Source organism: Lycium barbarum, chromosome 5 (genome assembly GCF_019175385.1).
Source record: "Lycium barbarum isolate Lr01 chromosome 5, ASM1917538v2, whole genome shotgun sequence".
In the NCBI taxonomy this organism is placed as follows: Eukaryota; Viridiplantae; Streptophyta; class Magnoliopsida; order Solanales; family Solanaceae; genus Lycium; species Lycium barbarum.
The window spans coordinates 26,738,724-26,749,933 of NC_083341.1; the positions used below are offsets into that span (position 1 = coordinate 26,738,724).

Sequence of the window (11,210 nt, forward strand, 5' to 3'; positions counted from 1 at the left end):
ACTGCTTGCACAACTCCTTCACGCAATGTAAGTATGGGAGAATTTTGACATTCTTGGTGGTCCATTGTCCTAGTACCTGATGAACTAATGGGTCAGAATCGCCTATCACCAAAAGTTCTTTGATGCTCATATCAACTGCCATCCTAAGCCCGAGGATGCAAGCTACATATTCTGCCATATTGTTCGTGCAGGGGAATCTGATCTTTGCCGAGATAGAGTAGTGCTGACCTGTTTCGGAAACCAAAACTGCTCCTATTCCGACTCCTTTGAAATTTGACGCTCCGTCAAAGAACATCCTCCATCCTTAGTAAGGCTCTGAAATATCTTCTCCTGCGAACACTACTTTCTCATCAGGAAAATAGGTTGTAAGCGGCTTGTATTCATTGTCTACCGGGTTCTCTGCAAGGTGATCCGCCAATGCTTGTCCCTTGACGGCTTTCTGAGTTACGTACACGATATCAAACTCACTTAACAAGATCTGCCATTTCGCTAATTTCCCGGTGGGCATCGGCTTCTGGAAGATGTATTTGAGTGGATCCATCCTTGAGATCAAGTACGTGGTGTACGCAGATAGGTAGTGCCTCAACTTTTGTGCGATCCAAGTCAAAGCGCAGCACGTGCGTTCCAACAAAGTGTACCTCGCCTCGTACGGTATGAATTTCTTGCTTAGGTAGTAAATGGCTTGTTCCCTTTTCCCTGTCTCATCGTGTTGTCCTAACACACATCAAAACGCACCATCTAGTACGGACAAGTACAACAATAGAGGTTTTCCTGGTTCTGGCGGGACCAATACGGGTGGATTGGACAAGTACTCCTTGATTCTGTCGAAGGCCTTTTGACACTCTTCTGTCCATTTTGTAGCAGCATCTTTCTTCAGCAGCTTAAATATGGGTTCACAAATCACCGTTGACTGTGCGATGAATCACTAATGTAATTGAGCCTTCCGAGGAAACTCATTACCTCTTTCTTGCTCTTCGGGGGAGGCAAGTCTTGGATTGCCTTAATTTTTGAAGGATCCAACTCTATACCTTTTCTACTAACAATGAATCCCAATAATTTTCCAGCAGGAACTCCAAACGCGCATTTTGCTGGATTCAACTTCAAGTCATACCTCCGCAATCGTTCAAAGAACTTCCTTAGGTCAGTAAAATGATCGGAACTCCTTCGAGATTTGATAATGACATCGTCCACGTAGACTTCGATCTCCTTATGAATCATATCATGGAACAAAGTAGTCATGACCCTCATGTAGGTCGCACCAACATTCTTGAGGCCAAATGGCATTACTAGGTTGCAGTACACTCCCCATGGATTGGTAAACGCTGTTTTCTCTGCATCATCCTCATGCATCAAAATCTGATGATATCCTGCAAAGCAATCGACAAATGATTGCAACTCATGTTTTGCACAGTTATCGATGAGTATGTGGATGTTCGGAAGAGGGAAATCATCCTTAGGACTAGCTTTGTTAAGATCCCGATAATCCACACATATCCTGATTTTTCCGTCCTTCTTTGGGACGGGCACAATGTTGGCCAACCAGGAAGGGTAGGTTGTAACCCTCACAATATTAGCTTCAATCTGCTTGGTGACTTTCTCTTTGATCGTCAAACTCAAATCGGGCTTGAACTTTCTTGGCTTTTGCTTGATCGGCGGGCGGGTGGGATCAGTTGGTAGCCTGTGAGAGACGATGTCGGTGCTAAGCCCGGGCATGTCGTCGTAGGACCAAGCAAATACGTCAACATACTGCTTAAGAAATTCTAACAATTCCTGCTTCCGTTCAGCTTCTAAGTGTATGCTGATCCGAGTTTCCTTCACTGTTTTGTCGTCTCCCAAGTTAACTATCTCAGTTTCATCCAAGTTCGGCTTCTTTTGATTCTCGAGTTGCTCGATCTCTTGCGGAAGATTCTCAGGCATCATGTTTTCGTCGTATTCCTCGTAATCTTGTTCGTCGCTTGTACTTTGCTCAATGGTTTCGTTACATGTCATAATCATAGAACGAATATTTTTACTAGTTTGAGTGCTGAAAAAGAAAGGCGAGTATAAGTAAGATATGCTATTTTAACAGAAAAATAAAAATGCATTTTCATTAAAGAAAGGCGAGTATAAGTAAGATATGCTATTTTAATAGAAAAATAAAAATGCATTTTCATTAAAGAAGCATTCAAGGCTTTTAAAGAAAAAGGCAGATGACAAAAGAGCACAGGCATGATTCAAGCCTCAATTGATCATGCTATTTTGAAAACAAACTACAATTCCACACTACCAAGACTCCCGGTGAACCAAGGATGGGCTGACAGTCCAATTCTGCATGATCTCTCCTGGTTCGGCATCACGAATGGTCGGTGTGTCGGCATCTGCTTCAGTTTCCCCACAATACTTCTCAATCATTGTCACGAACAGGTTCCCCATTCCTTCTATGATATCTTCATCGACCTCCGGCACAATCATCTGACCCTGGACAGGAACTTGTTCTAGTACAAAGATCCTTCTGTTACTTCAGTTGGATTGGTTTCAATTATGCCATTAGATTTTGGGCCTAACCCAGACTTTGGCTGGTAGCCGTACTTCAACATCTCTGACGCTACCATCTTTACTGCGCTTGGCATCTTTATTTCATCAGATCCTGCCATTTCCCCTATTTTCACAGCTTGCATGATTTCCACAGCATGAAAGGTGGCTCCATCTAATTCTCCCATTTCTTCAATAACCGGAATAGAGCGTTCGGAATAGACGGGGTGACTAAGTTCCCCCTGAACTACGATTTGCTCCCATCCCCATTCGAATTTCAAACACTGATGCAAAGTGGAAGGAACGGCTCCAACCATATGGATCCATGGCCTTCCTAACAACAAATTGTAAGTTGATGATATTTCCATCACTTGAAAAAGGATCGGGAATTCCACGGGCCCGACCTGCAAATATAGACAGATTTCTCCAATGACACCCCTTTGTGTCCCGTCAAAGGCTCGGACTTTCATGCGGCTTTCTTTCATTTCTCCCGTGTCCATCTTCAAACTTCTCAGGGTGTTGAGAGGGCAAATGTTACACCCTGAACCTCCATCGACAAGTATCTTAGATACAAACTTATCTCCGCACCTCACGGTGATGTGAAGTGCTTTGTTGTGTTATGTTCCTTCTGGTGGAAGCTCATCATCGCGGAAAGAAATCTTGCTTGCTTCGACCATCTGCCCGATTGCTGCGGCCAGCGTTTCACTCGTCGTCTCATTCGATCTGCTTACTCCACTCAATACCTTAACTAAAGCGTCCCTGTGGGCTTCAGAACTCATCAACAAAGATATAATCGATATTTGGGCAGGTGTCTTCTTCAACTGTTCCTCAACTGAATAACCTTTGGTCTGCATGTTCTTCCAGAATTCTGCTGCCTCAGAATCAGGAATGTTTTTCCTTTGATGGTGCTCTTTGCATGAACTTCCTCTGTTTAAATCCTCCGGGACGTAACATCTTCCTGACCTCATCATTCCATGAACGACTGCGGTTTCCATCATCTTAGCCTTCCCTTTCAATTGATAGTCCCATGGGACTGCCCTAGAATCATAACTGCGCTTCCCTGCTACAACAGTGGTTACCATGAATTTTGGTTGGTATGTCTAAACAGTTACTAGCGCCTTCAACTGTACCATGATGATGGGAGCAGTTGGGGATGTTGCAAAAAATGCCTCAGTGTTTCCAACGGGCACAATGGTTCCCTCCAAGTCATATTCCTCATTAAATGATATCATATTAACTGCTCGGTTTCCATGATTTGGTAGCGGGTTGTTGTTCACGTTCGGAGGCGTTGTAGTGCATTGAATTGCTCCACTCTTGATTAAAGCTTCAATTTGGTTCTTCAAACCAAAGCACTCCTCGGTGTCATGTCCCTGAATTCCCGAATGATATGCACAACGTTTGTTCCCATCAATGTTTCGGGGAATTGGATCAGGGATTCTCCCTTCAACTAGTTGCAACAATCATGCTGTCCTCAACCTTTCAAATAACTGGGCTAAAGGCTCGGCTATGGGGGTATAGGTTCGGGTATTTCTGACTTCGGGAGTCGGGCGAGGTCTTGGGGCATATGGTGGTCTATTCTGGTGGACGGGTGCTTGGATAGGGGTGTAAGGTCTTGGAGGGTTTTGGTAAGTGGGGGCTCGTGGTGGGTTGTAATGTGATTGGGCGTTATAAGCTGGGTATGGGACATAAGGGGCATGAGCGAAGATTTGGGGGTTTGTGGGGTATTGACGAGATGACTCTCCTCGCTGGTAGTAAGGTATGATATTGGATATATCCTCCTTCTTCTTCTTCTTAATTCCGCTAATGGAACCTGACTGTAAGGCTTTGCTTGCGGCTTGTAGCGCGGCCATTGATTGAATCTTTCCAGACTTGATTCCTTCCTCCAAAAAGTCTCCCATTTTGACCAAATCTGCGAACTTTTGGCCCATTGATCCCATCATCTTTTCAAAGTAGATGCCTTCCTGAGCTCTAATGAAATACTTGCTGAGCTTGCTTTCGTCCAATGGGGGCATAACTCGGGCAGCCTCAATTCTCCAACGTCTTGCGTAATCCTGGAATGATTCAGTCGCCTTCGTCTGTATGTTGCTCAGAGAAAATCTGTCCGGTGTGATCTCAGTGTTAAATCTGAAGCGATTCATGAAATCCCCAGCCATATCCTGCCAGTCGCTCCATTTGCGAGGATCTTGGCGAGTATACCAAGTGAGCGCCTCTCCTGACAAACTTCTAATAAACAATTTCATCCTCAATTTCTCGTTCCTTCCCACTCCTACTAACTTGTCGCAGTAGGCCCTTAAATGCGCATGAGGATCACATGTCCCATCAAAAATATCAAACTTAGGAGGTTTGTACCCTACTGGCATGCCAATATCCGGGTGTATACAAAGATCATCATAATCCAAACTCTCACTTCCCCGAGTGACTCGCATGTTCCTCATTTCTTTCCTTAGACTGTGCAGCTGGTTCATGATTGATTCGTCTTCTCCTATCTTGGCATTTCTCTCCATTTCTGCATATTGATCCACCTCGAACGGGACCCTGACTATGACAGGAGCGGTAAAGGTTGGAGCCCCAGCTGCATATACCGGTGGCACATGTTGCTCGTAAGAAGTGTCAACGTGTGCCGCTGGTATGTGCTGTACGGTGGGGTAAGTAGGTGCAGTAGCAGTTTGGGTTGATAGTGGGTTTTCTGGAGTATGGGTGTAGTCAGGGACGTAAGGGGTTTGTTTAGGAATATTTGGTACATTTTCCGGAGCGACTGGAGGTAGGTTAGAAAAAGAAAGGGGTATCGGAGGTGGGCGTGTGGATGGAGGGAAGTGTTCTGGAATCGGCGAATCCAAAGACGGAAAGTGAGGTGGGTTTGGGAAAGCAGTCACAGTGAGATGGGTCAGGTCCCGAACTTGGCGCAACTCTCTTCTTAGTTCGTCAAGTTGTAGCTTTAGCAAGGCGATCTCTTCTTCATCGTTCAGATTAATCCTCTCTCTTGAGCTTTCTGGATTTTCACTTGTTATGGTAAGATTAGCAGTTGGGTTGACTTCGTTGGTGATAGTCATTTTTCCCTTAGATCTCAAATTGTAGTGTGACTCGGCCAGTTTGAAGATCAACACAAATCAACCTCTGTTGGGGGATAAAAATAAAATGAAGACGATTTGGAAAACAAAAGTTAGTCCGGGAGGCTTTTAGAAAGAGTAGAGTAACACATTTGATCACATAATTACGCCAAGTCGACGTGCAAACAAGCGTGTCCTAATTGTGGAGCCTCTTTTTGCCAGAGGTAAGCCTACTTCACACACAAGTTGATGATGATGATCCTTTCTTGACACATTCTGTGATTTTTTTTTTATTTTTTTTTAGAACAAATATAACTTCCATTCCAACAAAAGGTAGCTCGAGAGCTTACACGGATAGGCCTATGGCAACTTGAAATGATAGAACACAAAAGGGGTGGCCATAAAGGCATACAAGAGGAATGGGTCGATGGAAATTTAAAATGAAAATGCAAAGGGTGGCCACGAGGGCGTACAAAGGGATTGGGCCATACTGCACTCTTTTGGAATGTAAAGAAAACAAGAGGTGGAAAGAAAATAGTCTAGGGCCATGTCGGGCCGTCATTGTCATCCCCGTCATATGCTGGATCGTAATCGGGCCCTCGGTCGTACTCAGGTTCCTTCTCTAGGTCTGTCCAACCTGCCTCTGGATCATACTCAGGTCCTTCCTCTGTACCATGTACTGTAGGCCCGTGCTCGGACTGCACCTCCAGATCCTCCTCGAAAGGTCCGGCCGGAGTATACTCGGGTGATTTCTCAGGTTCCACCTCCATTGCAAGGTCACGTTCTGCTTCCCACTCTGGATATTCTTTCGGATCCTCCTCCATTGGTTCGTCTGACTCTGCCGGGTCCTCCTCTTCTACTAACTGTATCAAATGGTTTACTGAACCCGGAGCTACCTGCCTGTACATGTCATTGTTGACGTTCATGAGGGGCAGTACCTCAACTGTAAGCCAGTCGGCTACATCATAGTCTGTGAACCCGTCGAATCCGTCTTCGGTCGGTAGAAGTGCCAGGCCTCCTACATTATACCAGGCGTAATACTCGGGTGTGCACCAACTCTCGTTTCCCATACCAATCGTGATCATGTTCAACCATTCTCTTTGTAGAATTCTTACTCGTGCCATGGGAACCAACCTATTATAGTTACCTTCATGCAATGCCATGCGGGACCAGACTGGGACATCCTGTGTGACTCCAAACTGTCTCAAGACTCTGAGGGGCGCGTATGGCTGAATCCCGTCCAACCCGATTAGCTCGATGAAGTATAGATTTGCAGTTCTCACCAAAGGTCTCCCCGACATCCAGGGGTATTTCCACTGAACAGCATCTCCCGTGAGCTATACCAAGAATGTGCGCCACTCTTCTGCTCCTGTAGGTTCAGGCCAGTACCTCATTCTTTCCGTATGGCTCTGAATTCTGCTACGAGCATCTATTCAATAATCCATGATAGGGGGGCGAGTATAGAAGTGTTCCACAGCCCATAACTGCAGCAAGAGATTACAGCCCTCAAAAAAGTTATGCCCTCTTAAACAGGCCGATAGAGCTCGGAGCATCTCCGCGAGAATTATAGGGACCAATGTCAATTCATCCGGTCCAGAGAAGATATTCATAACAGGTGGCAAAAGGTTGATATTGATTCGGTAGGCTCTCTTCGGGAAGACCAAGATTCCCAACAAGGCTATGGCGAAGACTCGTGGCCGCATTTTCTCCCACCTTCCGCGGTCACATGTGAACTCATCTTGATGTTGATCAAAGCTTTCTCGACGCCCAAATCTCTGAAACAGAAAGTCGAACTTCACTCGATCATTTTCCACGTTCCTCAGGACCGGGTAGACATTAAATCCCAAAATGCGCAAGAATTTCTCTCCCGATATGAAGGATGGTAACACCGACATTCTTCCCTCAAATGGCAAGTCGGTGAATCCACAGATTTCCTCTAGAGTAGGGGTCATCTCGAAATCTAAAAAATTGAAGGTTACACTGGCGGGATCCTAAAATTCTATCAGCAGCTTGGTGAGAGTTTTGTTGGCTTGGATACCCATTAGCGACATCAACGACCCCAGGTGTTGCCTGACTTCCTCCCCGTGTGCCACTCTTATGTTCCTCCACCAAGTTTGCAGGTCGTGAGGAGGTGGGACTATCATTTGGATATTTGGTAGGTTTTGGTTGATTTCCATCTAAAAAAGAAGGGTAAAGATTATGATAAGTATTGTTTGTTAAAAAAAATCATCTTGTGTCTTTTAAGGATCATTTCATCAATTCACATAAAGGGTTATGTCATTCAGGTTTCGAACCTTTTGACAAAAAGGTGGATTCCTAATTTGCAGGGACAATACCTTGGATTGTCTTGCCTAAGGTGTATGCAGCATGACTTATTTTCTAGAATAAGATTTTTCCTAAGAGCTTCGGAGTGGGACTGAATATCTGCGAGAAGGTACGTAGTAAACTACCGTACCGACTCTGAGACTAGAGAATCCAAAGAAAGGGTGGAGGTGTGTCAGACAACACCTCGCGTGAACCACAGTGTGTGTAAAGTGTACGGCCAAAGACTCGATAGAAAGTGCAATGACATTATAAGGAAAGCGGTAAACAAATAGTGTTTTCTCAAACAAATAAGGAGCACAAGTTTGGCTTTGGCTTGCGTCCTTTCAAATATAGCAATGTAGCAACTCATAAATAATAGGAGATAAAATAAATAAACAAACATCCCTCGAGTATCTACTTCTTAAACTAAGTCTACTAAAGTCAAAACCTAAGGCATATCCCCAGCGGAGTCGCCATAATTAATACAAGATGTAAAATTATATGTATTAGGAATATATATCCTCTTCAAAAGAGTTATGTATGTATGTTTTAGAAGATGAGGTATAATATGATTGTCGTATACAATGTATACTAAAGATAAGTATTTATAATATAATGTACATACGTATGCATGTGATGAGAAAATGATTAAAGGTATTTAAAAGATTTTTATTTTTTCGGTTAATTTCCTTTAGTCGGAAATCACTTTAACCTGGCAGACAAAAGATGAAAAAAAAAACATGGGCAATTATTATTTCTAACACGCGTAAGCCAAGATTAATTATTCAAGGGGAGAGGAAATGTAGTGACTAAATTTACCATCATACTAACTATTTTCCATAAGTTCCTACACAAGAGAGAAACAAATGTGCTACAAATACAATCCATAAAAAATGTTAGTCAAGAATATAAACATGTATGTACATGATAACACGAAGACACGAAATTTAAAGAGAGGAAGGAAGACGGGGACGCTAGACACGAGCAATTAAATCCTGCAACTGGCTGTTCTCTGATATGGACAGAATCCGGAGTTGCCATAACTCCAAATGCTCCCAAGGTTCCTCATGAAAAAGAAAAAAAAAGATAAGGATTAGAAACAATTCTCAACAAGGAAAAAAAGCCTATATAACTTTAATTAATGAAAGCTAGATAAACGAATCAAGACAATAGTACTAGCAAGCTGCTCTAAAACAGTTTGTTTGGGAAAAAACAATTAGCAAGATACCAAATATACTAGCAAACTGCTCTAAAACAGTTTCAAGACAACAAATGCCGAAGCCAAAAGATGCAGCAGCCGTGGGCTAAACAAAGCAGTAGCAATGGCCTTAAACTGAGCAGAATGCACCAGCATTGTCCTCAAAACTACGAGCAAAATGCAGCAATTATGGCCTCAAAACTGACCAAAAAATGCACCAGCAATTGTCTCGAAATAAAGAGACCAGCCAGCCCAAACAGCAGCAGCTAATGAGCCTCAAAACTGCCCAAAACTTGGCTCAAAATCACAACAATAACCAGCTAATACAATAGCCAAAGTGTAGCATCTGGAACATCAGTAAAATATCAAAGTATAGCGTCTAAAATATCAAGATGAGACTGTTCTCGAACAGCTCTGAAGCAGCAGACTTCTTTACCAAAAATAAAAACAACAGTTAGGCCAGACAATTAACAGCGATAAGGAGCAGCAAAGTAGCAATTTTTTTTGGCCCAAAAAACGCAGCAGCAGTTGGCAGCAACCAAAACAGTTTACAATCTTAACACATACATTAATCTCCATTTTTAAACATTGAACCTGATCTACCTTAAACTGAGACAAATAGCAAGCACACTTAACACATGAAGGGAAATTAAACTAATTACTTAACTCTAATACGATTGCAACTAGACACTCTACATGAATCTTGGAATAACAGAACAAAAGATAAAATGCTAGGACAAAGAAGAAAATAATACTTCCAAATCAGCAACCTAACATTAAGACAAACCAAATCACTCTTATTATGGAAAGATTCGAGATAAATAGAACCAAGACAAGAAAGGAAGATTACATTCTAAATAAATAAGAAATATCACTACGTTTTCTTTTTAGTTTGATAACCCGAAAATAAAATGTAAGACGAGGACAAAGATGATTACTAACTTAGTCAGCCATATAACGAGGGAGACTCGCAAAACAGAGAAATTAGCCCAAACGATGAAGTCAAACACAGATTTGACGAATTTAAATTTCACGAATCGGTAAATTTTCCTTTCAAGACAAGTAACTTTTCCCTACTCAAAACAGTAATTTTTTTTAATCAAAATATTATCCTTTTCCCTAATAAAAAATAGTAACTTTTTGACTAGAAAACAGTAACTTTTTAGTAAAAAAAAAACAGTAGCCTTCTTTTATGTCAAAACAGTAACTTTTCTTAAGTTCAGCAGAGACAACAAGATAACCTTAAATTAAAGCCAAAATTTAGCTCAGTACCGCAGCAAATCTGTTCAAGAGTAACAATAACAACTAGTAGTGGTAGGTTAAACAGCTTGGCCATATTTCAAGCTTCAAAATATCCAGCTGCTCAGTAACACAAACAACCCATTTTTGGTGAAATGTAGCAATTTGGTTCTCAAAACTGCAGCCTCTTTCAGGCCAACTAGCAACAACATATTTACTAAAAGAGATGGCATCTTTCAGCCCTTAAAATGTAGGTAATAATCCTTTCAAGCTATAGTCACTTCTACCAAATATGGGAGCAACCATTTTTCTACCAACATTGGGATACATATTTAAAATAAACATTCTCAAAACAAACCAAAATAAACACTTATGTGATAATGCGAAAATGAACGATAGGAATAAAATGGGGTTCAAATGTTAGCTTTTAACGGCAGCGACCGGGCGACGGGAGTTAAACACATATTTGACGAAATTAGTCGTTTCACGCTAATTTACAACAAATGAGGAGAACACATATTCCAGCAGCCAACTAAACCAAATAAACGATGAGAAATACTCGACGACTATATTTCTATTTTAACAAAATTTAAGTCGAAGATAGGACGAACGTGATTACCTTCTCCGTGACAGCGAACTGAGGCTACTGTAGTTGTCGAATCTCCGAATCCGCTCAGAGAGGTCCTTGCTCAGTCGAGAACCGAAGGAGGGGATTTCGACAACCAAAAAAACTTAGAGTTAGGAATAGTATTTTCTGAAAATCCAAACTTAGTTTTCAATAGTGAAAACGTTTGTTCAAGAGGTAATTTTTTAACACTTGAACTTGTTAACTTAAAGGGGATTTTCTACACTTGAAACTTGTTTACTTAAATGGGATATTTCTTTCCTCTCAAAACTTGTCTCAAAACAGC

General features: G+C 42.1%; 1 long non-coding RNA gene across 1 annotated transcript; it reads right to left on the reverse strand.

The window, feature by feature from the left end:
• Nucleotides 1-8,668: 8,668 nt before the first annotated feature.
• Nucleotides 8,669-10,949, reverse strand: LOC132642417 (uncharacterized). The gene is made up of 2 exons (XR_009583143.1): nucleotides 10,919-10,949; nucleotides 8,669-8,926 (listed from the first exon to the last, which is right to left on the reverse strand). It is a non-coding gene; the product is annotated as an uncharacterized LOC132642417 (long non-coding RNA).
• Between the last annotated feature and the right edge of the window lie 261 nt (nucleotides 10,950-11,210).